The sequence below is a fragment of the Saccopteryx bilineata genome, chromosome 3 (assembly GCF_036850765.1).
Source record: "Saccopteryx bilineata isolate mSacBil1 chromosome 3, mSacBil1_pri_phased_curated, whole genome shotgun sequence".
Lineage (NCBI taxonomy): Eukaryota > Metazoa > Chordata > Mammalia > Chiroptera > Emballonuridae > Saccopteryx > Saccopteryx bilineata.
Window position 1 is genome coordinate 34,076,369 of NC_089492.1, and position 15,101 is coordinate 34,091,469.

Below are 15,101 nucleotides of genomic sequence, written 5' to 3' on the forward strand. Positions count from 1 at the left end.
TCCAACCACTATGGTGTACACCTGAAACTAATGCAAAATAATAATGAACATAAACTATAATTGAAAAAAATTCATAATATACCTAATGCATTAAAAAAAGAAGAAATTCTCTTCCAATAAATGCTGGGGCAAACAGTTAAGGAGTTTTATTTCATTTGTGTGCTTATTTATTTAAATTAGACTCTCACTTGAAACCATTACAATAAATTCCAGACAGTGTTTTAGTTAAGTTTATTATTCAATCACACACACACACACACACACACACACACACACTAGAAGAATATGTACATGAGTCTTTAATCTCCTCTTGAATTTGGAAAGACTTTGTTAAGCATAAAAACAATGGAAGAATCTATGAAAAAACAGATAACTTTGTAATTTTAAACATTAAAAATGTATAGGGATTTCAGGTTAAATACATCAGAATGTGGCTGTATTGCAAACTCTCTCTCCCACAAGACCTAACAAAAAATAAATGAAAAGTGGCATGTGTGTATCTTAAAAAGTTATCAACTACACAGTGAAGGGTGCATTCCACATGTCAAACAGTCCAACATACGGTGCCAAAGGACAGAAACAGGAGGTTCTGGTACCAAAGTGCTTTACCCAAAAAAGTACAGGAAACATAATTAAATCAGCAAATTATGGAAGATTCTCAGTAAAATCCCCCAATATAGAAAAAAAAAAAAAAAGACAAGTGAATAACAGCTTGAGAAAACCCTTGGAGATAAATCATTCCACCATCAAACGTTAGCAGAGATAACATGAATTTGGGGTCTTTCTAGTATGAGAAAGAAGAGGAGAAGAAATGCAGAATGACTTCAACCATGTAGAGATCGTTCTTATTGGGTAAGAGTGACTCGTTCTGTACTGAAGGGACATTGATTAGCACATGGAAAGACAACATATTGTATCAGTGACTAGCAGGAAGGCACTGGCAGAAATAATCTAAGATAAGGACCACGAGCCTGCAGAATGGTCAGGCTTTAAGACCAAACCCAAAAGGAGAGACCAAAACTCCGGTGGAGCTCCACCAAGTGAAAAGGAGATTTCAGGTAGGACCACTCCTGAGTGCCCTAGCAGTTGGTCCCTTTGCCCATATTAATGGTTTTATAATGGGAAAGTCACACACAGGTAAAAGTGTGTCATGTCTCCACCTTGGGGGAACACATGCAGGAGAGATCAGAAAGGGCCTGCTATACTGTGGACCAGTAGTAGTCAACCTGGTCCCTACCACCCACTAGTGGGCGTTCCAGCTTTCATGGTGGGCGGTAGCAGAGCAACCAAAGTATAAATAAAAAGATAGATTTAACTATAGTAAGTTGTTTTATGCCCTGGCCGGTTGGCTCAGCGGTAGAGCGTCGGTTTGGCGTGCGGGGAACCCGGGTTCGATTCCCGGCCAGGGCACATAGGAGAAGCGCCCATTTGCTTCTCCACCCCCCCCTTCCTCTCTGTCTCTCTCTTCCCCTCCCGCAGCCGAGGCTCCATTGGAGCAAAGATGGCCCGGGCGCTGGGGATGGCTCCTTGGCCGCTGCCCCAGGCGCTAGAGTGGCTCTGGTCGCGGCAGAGCGACGCCCCGGAGGGGCAGAGCATCGCCCCCTGGTGGGCAGAGCATCACCCCTGGTGGGCATGCCGGGTGGATCCCGGTTGGGGCATGCGGGAGTCTGTCTGTCTCTCCCCGTTTCCAGCTTCAGAAAAAAAATACAAAAAAAAAAAAAAGAGAGAAAAAAAAAGTTGTTTTATAAAGAATTATTCTGCCAAACTTAGTGAAAATCCACATAAAGTACTCGGTAAGTAATTAATATTATATGCTTTAACTTGCTGTAACTCTGCTTTATAAATTTTATAAAGTAAAACTAACTTCCCTACTTTATAAATCACCATTACTGTGGACCAGTGGGTGGTTAGAAAATTTTACTACTAACAGAGATACAAAAGTGGGCAGTAGGTATAAAAAGGTTGACTACCCCTGCTGTGGATGAAGCATAGAATCACAGGGGATGAGTCTGTGTTATGAATACAAAGGACCATTTGGAGCCTGGAAGATCTAGAATGTCTAAGACTCCGCAGATACATCAACTCTCCTGCTGGCCCTATGACAGGGTCAGGGTGAATAAGCAAGTTGTTGGTGAAGAGGAGTTGCCTTGCCTCTTCTCCCCGGTACCACCACTGCATGAGAGTGTGCTGTTCTATTTCCCAGCCTCAGTCACATCAAGCGGATGCTAGCCAAACTTGCGCTAAACGTGTTCAAAAGACAGGGACGGTTACAAGAGACATAAAGCTTTCCAGGAATTGCAGCTGCTTAATTACAATGTTCGTGATGCTTGTATCAGACCACTTCAAACATACTTGGAAGTCTAAAGAAAAGACATATGTCAGTGTTGTACTTTATATTATTTCACTCTCTGGGTACACCTCATCTGGTCTGCTTTGTCTCTGAGCAAAGCCAGCATTTTTAAAAATTCAACTTCCCAACATAGGTTACAATATGTTCCAATAAAAGTGTCCTGCAGAATTCAATCAAATTCAGTGAGCAGACTGATTTCTTTAACAACAAAAAAAAGGCCAATGGAGTGACACTCAGCATAGGCCTTTGTCCCAGTAAGCTTTTGTAACATAGGGTTATTGGGGAGGCTGTCTGGACACTTTCCTTGCTCTCTTTGTCATCCTGGGTGGCTCTGGTCCAGCCAGAGGGGTGAGGCTGAGCGGAAGAAGGAGCTAGTACTAAATAACCTCAGCAGTGAAGCAGAACTTCGCAGGACTGAGAACAGAGGTGTAGATAAATGCAGAAAGACCCTTCAAATGAGGGGAAAGTGGGGAAGGCACAGAAAGAAGACAACTGACAGCTTCAGATGAAGGTCCATGCCAACACCCCACTGCAGACTGTTCCAGTGGCACCGTCACTCTCAGGTACCCTTTCCTTTCACCCGAGTGACTAACAGGTGTCAGGGTGGAAATGAGAGGTGTGACCAACCAACACGACTGTCTCCAGCAGGAACTGAGGCCCCAGGACTTGACAGTCAAGTAGGAGACAGGCCTAAAACCCAAAGGCACTCCCCCCCACACACAGGGAGAGGATGCCTTCCTGCATCTGTGGAGTGAACTCAACACACAACATTTAGCTAAGTCACTCACAGGCTTCACAAGGCCACACTGAGCCTTTCTACCCTGTCACGTCTTCAAATGCCCCGGCTCTAAGCTGGCCTAGAAAAGCCATGCAAACACATCTCAGATGTCAGAAAGACAGTAAAGAAATAATTCATTTTGACTATATCAGAACAAAAGAAGGTTTGAAAATAACATGTCAAGCACGGACAAGTAAAAAAAAAAAAATGGCATAGCAATAGGGAAAAAAATACTACAGAAAATCAGAAAAAATAATGAAAGAACAGAGCACGCATAAGAAAACAGACTTAACTCCTCCCTGAAAAAATAATTCCCAGATATTGCTTTATACTATAAAAGATAATAAGAATATGAATTCAATAAAACAAAAGCGCAAAGTTGATGGCAAACAGGATTAGGAAAAAAGGGAAAATGCAGAGCTAAGAAAAGAGGAAACCAAAAGAATAGCACATAGAGCAAATAATTCCAAGGGAACTGAGAACAGAATGAATGACGGAGGAAAGGCTTGAGATGGTCACAGTGAATGCAGAAGGGAGACAGAAACTAGAGTCATCAGATAATAAATAATCAGGGGCACAAAAAGAAGAACAAACATGGAGATAATATAAATGTTTCCGATGTAGAACACCAACAAAAAGAGAACACTATTCAAAGTTCTAGAACCATGAGACTTCTGATTACAGATGGCAGGCTTACCACATTATCAAAAACCCCATTAAATTGATAAAGAGGTCAAAGGATTGAGAAAAGAGGAAAGAGTCTATATCAGATGTATCAATTAAATAGGGGAGATAGAAATTTGAAGAGTGGCAACTTCCTCAGCAGAGTGGAGCATGATAAAGTGGGTATATCTAAGAAGAAAGTCAAACAGTATACAGAATATTAAAGTCTGAGGAATTGGAAGCATTAGAAATCTTGGAATGTGTGGAATGGCTGAAAACAGGATGGGTTAAAAGTACATCAAGTATAAATATCCCCTCCTCCAGATCTCTTTTCCTGCCCAGATCCTCAGGCCTCTACCTCTCCCACATCCTAGCATGGAGGGAAGGTTAAACCTCTGCTAATATTGAACCCCAAAGGCCAGTGGTTCGGGAACATCAAGCATAGTAGAAGAAGAAGGTAGAGCCCTTGACTGAAAATAGAACGACTGAGCCCTGGCCAGTTAGCTCGGTGGTTAGAGCATCCTCCCGAAGTGCAGGGGTTGCCATTCAATCCCTGGTCAGGGCACATATGGAAACAGATTGATGTTCCTCCCTATCTTTCTCTCTCTCTCTCCCCCTCTCTCACTAAAATCAATAAGTAAAAATTAAATTAAAAAAAAAAAACAAAGAAAAAGAAAATTATTATTATTTTAAAAAAAGAAAATACAAGGATTGTGGGAAAGGACAACATAAAAACCATGAGTGTCCCCTTCCCCACAAATTTCTAAAATGCCATCGTGGTACTTATAACCAGAGGGTCTTTCTCAGGAGACAGTCATTGGCCCCAGAGAAAAGGCTCACAGCTTGATAACAATTCAGAGCTGTGAGCGCATCCACAGCCCACCCCTGGCTGCCCTCCCTGTCCCCCCACACAGAGCTCCCAGTCAGCTACTAAGGGAATAGCTGTTACCTTTGGCTATTGAATATATTGAGCTACTGAACAGCCCAATGGAGAGGCAAGGCTCATGACGATCAAAACAAACTACACTGAAATCACAAACATGGTAACAGAGACAATGCCGAGAACAGAGAAAAAAAGTAATATTTGCAAAAAGAAAGTTACTGCATTGCATAGTAAAAAGAGGAGGCTGGTGCCTGACCTGTGGTGGCGCAGTGGATAAAGCGTCGACCTGGAAATGCTGAGGTCGCCGGTTCAAAACCCTGGGCTTGCCTGGTCAAGGCACATATGGGAGTTGATGCTTCCAGCTCCTCCCCCCTTCTCTCTCTCTCCCTCTCTCTCTCTCTCTCTCTCTCCCTCTCCTCTCTAAAATGAATAAATAAAAAAATAAAAAAATATATTTAAAAAAAAAAAAAACCTTTAAAAAAAAAAAAAGAGGAGGCTGGAGAGGGAGAGAGAGTGTGTGCTAGAGCTAGAATATTGTAAATTATAAAAAGTATGATCAAAATGATAAAAATTCTATGAAAAGATTGGCTGATAAAGAGGTGAGGATAGTTCTAGAAAAAAGAAATAAAAGACCAGAAGACAGACAATAGGAGGGAAAACAGGAAAATTAGAGAATCAATCAAAGTGGTTCAACATGAGAATATGAATTCTGTAATGAGAGAAGAAATAAGTTAATGGGAAGTGATTACTACAGAAATAATGTTAGAAAATTCCCCAGAACAGGATGGCCTGAGTAAACAGCCCATGTAGAACTTAGTACAAAGGGGGGAGGGGGGAGGAAGGGATGACTAAGCAATATTATTATAAAATTGCAGAAAACCAAGGAGAGATGGAGATAACTTTGAAAGCTTCCAGAGAGGAGGGGGAAAGTCACATACAAAGGATCAGCCTGTGTGGAATCTAGAAGCAACAGAAGCAGGGCCTTTGAAATTCTGAAGAAAGGTTATATTCAAGTTAGAATTCTGTATCTAACCAAACCATCAATGAAGTGTGATGGTAGAAAAAAAATACATTTTAAGATAAGCAAGGACTCAAAACCCTTAGTTCCTATGCATTTTGCTTTCTCCGGAAGCTACTTGGAGGCAGCACTGGACAACGCCTGGACAAGGCCAGGATATGGTGCTCAAAGGCACCACCTCAGCTGGGCGGTGGAGGTAGGGGGTCCCGTGTGCACGGCCTGCGGGCAGCCTCCCCAGGGCTGTGTGAGGTGGCCCTGCAGCCTGAGCACCATCTCTCCCAGCCTCACCAGAACTGTGCTGAGGGCTGCACTAGCGGCAGGACCCTGGACCACTGAGACTGTGCAGAGGCGGTGACTAGCAGGCCACCCAAACTTGGCTCACCCAGGCCTGAGAACTCAGTGGAGGTGGCAACCAGTCCCTCCCACCAGGCCCTGGCTAGGGCCCACGGGCTGCCTGAAGCAGCTCTGGTGACAGGTATCCCTATCTCTGCTGCAGTGGCCACACTTTTTCGGCTCTCCAGAGGGCTGCCCCGCACTTCACTGCCCCCACCAAGGATACTGGGCCCTCAAGGTCCCCTGGCTCTGGTTGCCTCAGTTCTGAGGGTTCCAGTGAGAGGTGGAGCCAGAAGGGGCTAGTGGAATGGGTCAGAAGGGGCTGGGAGAATGGGTCAGAAGGGGCTGGGAGAACCCTGGAGGAGCCAGCCTCAGGGAGCCCCAAAGGAGGCATCCCCGAATCTCAGGCAGCCCTAGACCTCAGACTGAGTCTAGATACCAACACCAACACCTGGCTCCCAGAGCAGCTCAGGACATTCCTTACTTCGACAGCAATGGTACTGATAGTGGGACGCCCACTGGGACTCCAGGGGTGTGGCCCGCCCCTACTGAGGGGCGGAACACCTGTCTGCCCTGACGCAGCAAACATACTGAGCAGCCCTGTGCCCTCTGGAGCCCAGAGTTCCATTAACTCAAACCCCCGCCTCTGGCCTTCTCTGCTAGACCACAGAAATGAGTGGCTTTGGCTTCTACATCTGAACCTTGACCTCTGGCTGCCTTAGCCAGAGCTCCAAAACTGAGTGATCTAGACCTCTGACTTTGACTCCTCATCTCTCATCTCATCATCAAACTGAAGTAGGCAGCCTCCTAGCCAGGCTCTAAGAGCTGAACCCATGGGCTGGTCCCGTTCAAGCCTATGGCCAGGATTGGCTTGGCCCCTGGACCTGAACCTGCTTGATATGGTTTTGTGTGTGTGTACTTCAGAGACACCAGAACTAATAACACTATTTTTTTTTTTTTGCAAAGAGGGGGAGAGAGAGAGAGTGAGAGGGAGGGAGAGAGACAAACAGGAAGGGAAAGAGATAAAAAGCATCAACTCATAGCTGCAGGACCCTAGTTATTCAGTGATTGCTTTATCACCAGCCAAGCCAGTGACCCTTGATCAAGCTGTCAACCTTGGGCTCAAGTCAGTGACCTTGGGCTTCAAGCCAGACCTTTGTGCTCAAGCCAGTGACCATGGGATCATGTCTATGATCCCATATTCAATCTAGTGAGCCCACACTCAAACCAGATGAGCCCATGCTCAAGCCAGTAACCTCAGGGTTTCAAACCTGAGTCCTCAGCATCCCAGGCTAATGATCCACTGTGCCACCACCTGGTCAGGCCATTATTTATTATTTGGTTTGCAAAAAAAGAAAAACTTTATCTTCCTGTTTGGAAGTCAATAGATAATGCCTAGAATGGATAGATCAAGAAATGGCAGTATTTAGCCTGACCAGTGGCAGTGCATTGGATAGAGCTGTGACCGGGATACTGAAGTCTCAGATTTGAAATCCCCAGGTAGCTAACTTGAACACAGGCTCACCAGCTTGAGCATGAGGTCATCATCTTGAACCCCAAGGTCACTGGTTTGAGCAAGGAGTCATTGCCTGGGCTTGAGCACCCACCACCAAGGTATATATGAGAAGCAATCAATGAACAACTAAAGTGATGAAACTATGAGTTGATGCTTCTCATCTCTCTCCCTTCCTGTCTCTCTTTCTCTCATTAAGAAAAAAAAAAGAAAAGGGAAGGGGAGGGAAGGGAAGGGAAGGGAAGGGAAGGGAAGGGAAGGGAAGGGAAGGGAAGGGAAGGAAGGAAGGAAGGAAGGAAGGAAGGAAGGAAGGAAGGAAGGAAGGAAGGAAGGAAGGAAAAAGGGAAGGAAGGAAGGAAGGGAAAAGGGAAGGAAGGAAAGAAGGAAGGAAGGGAAAAGGAAGGAAGGAAGGAAGGAAGGAAGGAAGGAAGGAAGGAAGGAAGGAAGGAAGAAAAAATGAAGTAAAGGAAGGAGAAAGAAAGAAAGAAAGAAAGAAAGAAAGAAAGAAAGAAAATAGCAGTGTTAATTATTGAGATGTATGGAGGTAAGTAATAATGGAAAGAGGCCAAAAAGTCAAGGAGAGAAGTCAGTTAAAATCCAGGGATTAAAGCCAGTCTCAGGAAACTGCTATTTTCCATGATACTTTTTAGTATCTTTGATATTTTAACTAATACATTTCTGTGATAAAAATAAAAAAACTTATGTTAAAATGCTCTGTGGGTCATATGCAATATGTCTACAGCCCACGGGCAGCAGCCCATGACTGCCAGTTTTAATAAACTACTGAGTTTATGGTGAGAGAAAGTAGGCAAGTGGGCGCAGGACTCTCCTGAGATCGGGACCCTACTGTTCCCTTTCCGCGGGCAAGGCAGCATGATGACCAAATCCAGACGGAGGGGCAGACCACAGGAGCTCCAACTCCAGCCCTGCTGCCTGTTCACTCTGGGACACTGGGCGAATTAATTAAACTTTCTCTGCTCCCATTTTCTAATCAACCGTCAGAGGCTTGATTTGAGAAATAATTGAGTTAATACATGTAAAATGCTTAAACTAGTACCTGCGGCACGATAAGCACTATATCCAAATTAGCTGTTAACATTCACATTATTTTGAAGTTCAATATTACTAAGCCATCTCTAGCAAACAAAAGTGGTCTCAATGCCAGTCAGCTGGCAAGAGCAGCGCTGTTTAGTTGCTCCACCACCGCCCACCATGAAACTGGAACGCCCACTGGTGGGCGGGAGGGACCAGGTTGACCAGCACTGCAAAAGTGGGCGGTTTTTATATTACAAAAAGGTTCGCTATCATGGCTCTAGCCTATAGACATGCCTGGGGTGGGGATAGGTAGGTGACCCAGAACACTTAACTGGCTCTCATAAAACCTGAAAATTTAGTAAGGAACAAACAAAATGCCTTGTGTTCAACAGTGACTCCAAAGGACTGCAAAAGCAGAAAAGGTAGAAGAGATCGAGGCTTCCTGACCTCCTTTCAGCGGTATTTTCCTAACTCTATTGTAACCAGAACTAAAACCTTGACCTAAGTAAGCCAGGAGATTCATGAACTTAATGAAGAGTCGGGACACTGGGAGAGGAGAGAGAAGAATGGTGGTCTCAGGGGAGAGGGAGTACTGAGTTGTTTAATTTCAATAAAGAGATTTTTACTTGTAAACAAAGTTCATAAAGTAGGAAAAATGATTAACACATCCCAACCATAATGTGTGCACGGGTGTGTGTGGAGAGGCAGAAAGAGAGAGACAAAGAGAAAGAGAGAGACAGGGAAAGACAGAGAGAAGGAGAGAAGAAAGGGAAAGAAAGGAAGGAGGATGAGAAGGATGAGGGGGGAGGAGTAGGGAGTAGAGGAAGGAGAGAAGAGGGAGAATAAAGGAAGGATTGGGGATGAGGGAGAAGAGGACAGAAATGGTGCTCGAAGGGTGAGACTCTCCTCAAAGGTAACCCACAGCCCCGACCCTGCACCCAACATCCTTCTACCTACATGTCTCTAGTCTGGAAAAGTCACTACCTTACAAAGCTATTCTTTCCACTGGTAGGAAGCTCCGTTGTAAGAAAGCTGTTACTTTGTGGCCCTCACTGGAGTGTGCCCTGCCCTGTCCAGCAGCAGGGAGAGAGCTGATAAGGGCCCAGCTGCCACTGAGGCCACGCCTCCCAGACTGCCCCAGCCAATGACCGAACTCAGCCGCGATGCCAAGGCCCGGATAGCATGCCTCTGGATGTACAAGCAGAGGCCTCCCAAGGCTCTGAGGAATCTTCCTTGGCCTGCTGGGCCTGCAAGAGGGTTCACCCATCTCCCCTTCCTCCCTCCTGCACTCGGGTCAGACTGGCCCCGGGGCCTGGCAGCCTCACCCAACCCAGCACCCAGCACCCTCCCTTCACTCACTCACCCAGGAATTCCCTTAATAAAATCTTTCTTGTTTATTCTCATCTTGGTGACTGCTTTTTGAAGGGTTCAAATATATATTTTATATAAACTAAGACAAAATCTCATTTTTAAATATTGGTCCCAGCTGTATCCACAGGAATCGCTGCAAAAGTCTACTCTACTGTGACCCCAGTTTTGTAAGTCAAATATCCATAAAAGCAGGGTGAGGTGTGTGTGTGTGTGTGTGTGTGTGTGTGTGTGTGTGTGTGTGTGTGTGTAAGGGTGGAGCTTAAGGGAATGAAGGTGGTGGTAGGAAAAATAAAATCTTATGAAGAAATGGTGAGATGCCAGATCCACTGATACAAAGGAGATCTCAAAGTGATGATTTCCTAGAAAATATAATGCTAAAACTTGGCCTCGCCTGACCAGGCGGTGACGCAGTGGATAGAGCGTTAGACTGGGATGCCGAGGACCCTGGTTCAAGTCCCTGAGGTCACCAGCTTGAGTGAGGGCTCATCTGGTTTGAGCAAAAGCTCACCAGCTTGGACCCAAGGTCGCTGGCTCGAGCAAGGGGGTTACTCGGTCTGCTGAAGGCCCACGGTCAAGGCACATATGAGAAAACAATCAATGAACAACTAAGGTGTCACAATGCGCAATGAAAAACTAATGATTGATGCTTCTCAACTCTCCTTTCCTGTCTGTCTGTCTGTCCCTGTCTATTCCTCTGTCTGTCTCTGTAAAAAAAAAAAAAAAAAAAAAACTTGGCCTCTACTAGAAACCCTGAAAAGACGAAGGGTGAAAGAAATTAAAAGGTTAATCAAGGACCTTCACTAGGCCCTAGCAACCATCGAGAAATAGATCATTTCAACATTGTTTGAATTATTTCAGAACATAATAAAACATGAAAAGTTTCCCAACTCATTCTAATCACCTAGCATAACATAGATATCAAAATATAACAAAGATAGCATTCACCCATGTACACTTACAGACATACACACGACCCAGGAAACAAGAGACCAGTAATAATACTATTTACAATAAAAGTATAGCTATGATGACAATAATAATGATAGCTAACATTTATTGAAAATTACCATGTACCACGGATTATTGTAAAGGTTACATACCTCACCCCATTGTTGGGAGGCAACAGCTCTTACTGTTCATCTGTTTATAGAGAAGACACAAAGGCACAGAGAGACTAAATAACTTACCCAAGGTCACATCACTAGTAAGCAGTGGGACTAAGATGAATATAGATATAAAATCCTCAAAATAAGTTTTACATCATGACACATAAGACTTATCCCAGGAATACAAGACTGCTAAAAAAAATAGGAAATTTATTTGTGGCTAACATACATTAAGAGAATCACAAGGAAAAAAAATATGAAAATTATTCTTGATAGCCAAGACCCTACAGTACCATCATGCTTAACAGTGAGAAATTAAAACCACTTTGTTGACAGAGCCTCCTCTGTCATCCCACTGTTCATTGTACTTGACATTTTGAGCAATGTAATAAAAGAGAAAAATTTAAGAAATCTAAATACTGGAAAGGAGAAAAATTATTATTTATAGATAACATAATTACTTAGTGGATAACTTAAAATTCAGAAAAAAAAAAGAGAGGAAAGAGAGATGGATTCATAGGTAGATATTAGAATAGAGGAATCTAGTTGGTGGTCAGATAGAAGGTTATATATAATAAAGAGCCTTCAAAGTCCAGAGCACATTTAATGCTGAAACCCTTAGGACATTTCCACTCTCACACCTATTAGCATTAGCTCACATTGTTCTTATAGTGATAAGGTGATACATTTAGAGATGAGAATGAAAAAAAGCTATAAAATTGGAAGAGATGAATAAATATCATTTGCATACAACATGATAGCATGACTGATACCGAAGATAATTGATTGAAATACTACAAATAAAAGACAATAAGGTAAGGTTGCTGGATACAAAATAACATTAAAAATCAATAGCTTTCCTATATAAAACAACCAGCTGAAACATATATATATATATATAAATATAAAGATCCTATTTAAAACAGTACCAAAAAAATAACATACTTTTGAGTAAACAAACTTTTTTTAAAAACTTTGAAAGTTCACGATCTATATAAATAAAAAGTTTTAATGATACTGAGGAACATCAGAAAAAATTTAAATAAATGGAGCAAAACATATTGTTCTTAAATAGAAAAATACAATATTACTAAGATATGCTATACCAAAGTTACCCATAAATTTGACATATTCACCCCCTTCCTCCCCACCTTTAAATCAGAATTTCCTCCCTGCTCCTAAATAAAGATGTTCTTTTTCAGAAGCTGATTCTAAAGTTTACATTTTAAAAACGCAAAAATAACCAGAAACGTTTTTTAAAAGAAGAGTAATGAGATGGCAAGGACTTTCAGATATTAAAACATTTTATAAAGTGAACTAAATAGGTAAATGGACAGTTGCTTTTGAAGCATAAATAGGTAAATGAATAGAACAGAATAAAGAGTAAAGAAAAGCAAGAATCCTATCTCATGTCTTCAAGTAAATTCCAGGTAGATCAAAGATTTCAATGGAAAAGTGAAATCATAAGTCATAAAATGATGGAATAAAATTTGGAAGAAGTTAGTGTTGGGGGAAGGGGAGATTGTTTGTTTGTAACTTCAGAACAGAGAAACAGTTCCTAAGCAAGCCATAAAACCTAGAAGCCATTTACGAAAACATAAATCTGGCTACTTAAAAATTTTAATCTCCACAGAGCAAAACACAACATAGTCAAGACAAATGACAAACTGGTAGAAAATGGGTTAATCTCTCAGTACAAGCATAGCTCTTAAACTTCATCAAGAAAAGACCATGAACCAGCAATTACACTGCTGGGTCCATATCCAGAAGAATTGCAACCAGGATCTTAAAAAGATCTGCACTGACAGGTTCTTTGCAGCACTATTCACAATAGCCGAGATATGGAAATAACCCCAGTATCAACTGACAGATGAAAAGATTTTAAAATGTGATATATGCATACAATAGAATATTAAACAATCTTTAAAAAGAAGGAAATTCTGCTATTTTGACAACATGGATGAACCTGGAAGATATTGTGCTAAGTGAAATAAGCCAGACACAGAAAGACCAATACTACAAGATTCCACTTATACAAACTAACTAAAGTAAAGCAGACAAACTCAGAGAGGAAAAAATATAATAATGGTTACCAGCAGCTGGAGAGAGGGGGTATGGGGAGTTGTTATGCAATAGGTTTTAAATTTCAGTTATCCTAGATGAATAAAATCTAGAGATCTGCTGTACAACATAGTGCCTTTAGTTAACAATAAGCTATTATGTACTTCAAAATTTGTTGAGAAAGTAAATCTCATATTATGTGTTCTTAACACACACACAAAGACACACATGCAGGGACACAAGGAAACTCTGGAGGTGTTGGATGACATCACAAGTGTTTGCATATATCCAAACTAATTGAATTGTACACATTGAATATGTGCAATTCTTTGTATATCAATTATACCTCAATAAGGCTGTTTTAAAAAATTAAAAGATCAACAACAAAATGGAAAAATAGGCAAAGAACATTAACAAACAGTTCACAGGAGTAAAAATACAAATGGCTTTTAAATTAATTAAAAGAATTAAACAGCCCTGGCCGGTTGGCTCAGCGGTAGAGCATCGGCCTAGCGTGCGGAGGACCGGGGTTCAATTCCCGGCCAGGGCACACAGGAGAAGCGCCCATTTGCTTCTCCACCCCTCCGCCGCGCTTTCCTCTCTGTCTCTCCCCCTCCCGCAGCCAAGGCTCCATTGGAGCAGAGATGGCCCGGGCGCTGGGGATGGCTCTGTGGCCTCTGCCTCAGGCGCTAGAGTGGCTCTGGTCGCAATATGGCGACGCCCAGGATGGGCAGAGCATCGCCCCCTGGTGGGCAGAGCATCGCCCCTGGTGGGCGTGCCGGGTGGATCCCGGTCGGGCGCATGCGGGAGTCTGTCTGACTGTCTCTCCCCGTTTCCAGCTTCAGAAAAATGAAAAAATGAAAAAATGAAAAAAAAAAAAAAAAAAAAGAATTAAACAAATATAAATTAAGAAAATAATAAGATACCGTTCTTTATGTTAGCAAAACTTTTCCAGATTGATGAGATCCACTGCTTGAGGTAGGCAGAAATGAACATACTCGAGCATTATTGCAATATAAATTAAAGGAGCATTTTAGAGAATGATCTAAGAGTTCAATATACATAGCCTTTGCCCCAAAAGTTCTACTTCTACAAATTTATCCTTTAGCCATTCATATCATGGAATATTGCACAAACACACACACACACAGAGAGAAAGGCAATTCTGTATTATTGACATGAACCAATCAAATCATTAAACAATGTGTATAAAATCACTCCTTTACATAAAATAGTAAAAAAATTTAAAATTCTCAAATATATAAAAATTTGTATATGATATAATGCCTAGAAACACATCTAGAAGGTTATCCAACAGTGTCAGAATTGTGGGGCCAGTGGTAGGACAGAATTATAAAAGGGGCATTTATCTTTTTTTCTCCCTAAATTTATAATTATTGTGTAATATATTTTTTTAATATTTGTATTAAATTTAATAATTTTAATCCAGTAAACTCCATTTGTAGAAATTCATTCTAGGAAATGATCTAAAAATCTTGAAAGGTTCTATGTCTGAGGCTTTTTATGAAAGTATGATTCTATGACAGTGAAAACTATGGCAACAACCAACATGTAACCTAGATGTAAGTCAGTGATAGTAAATCCATAGCACGTAATGCTCTGCAGCCATTAAAATATTTAGGGAAAAAAAACATATAGAGTTAGGTTGAAAGAAAGAGAAAAATATGCAATATGACCACTTAGAGGCTACTCTTCATTGGCATAGTGCTTCACAGGTTTCATGGGGGAAGGCCATTATTTGTACTTTCCAAATGGTAGACTTCCAAATGGTACATGCCTCACATGAAATCCTAGATAATTAAAGAATGTATTTAAAATAACGAGTTCAACCTTCTGCTGGAATTAAATTCTTTTTTCCCCTTAATCAGTAGCCAAACTAATTAAGCTGAACTTTTTTTCATGCCCTCTCTGTTAGATCTGTAGGGAGAAAAAAATACATATATCCCAAAGGTTAACTGTAAAAGAAAAA

General features: G+C 41.8%; 1 protein-coding gene across 3 annotated transcripts in view; it reads right to left on the minus strand.

Annotated features, from left to right (window-relative positions):
• Positions 1-15,101, minus strand: part of GRHL2 (grainyhead like transcription factor 2) — a 167,207-nt gene that overhangs the window by 133,786 nt on the left and 18,320 nt on the right. The window lies entirely within an intron of this gene.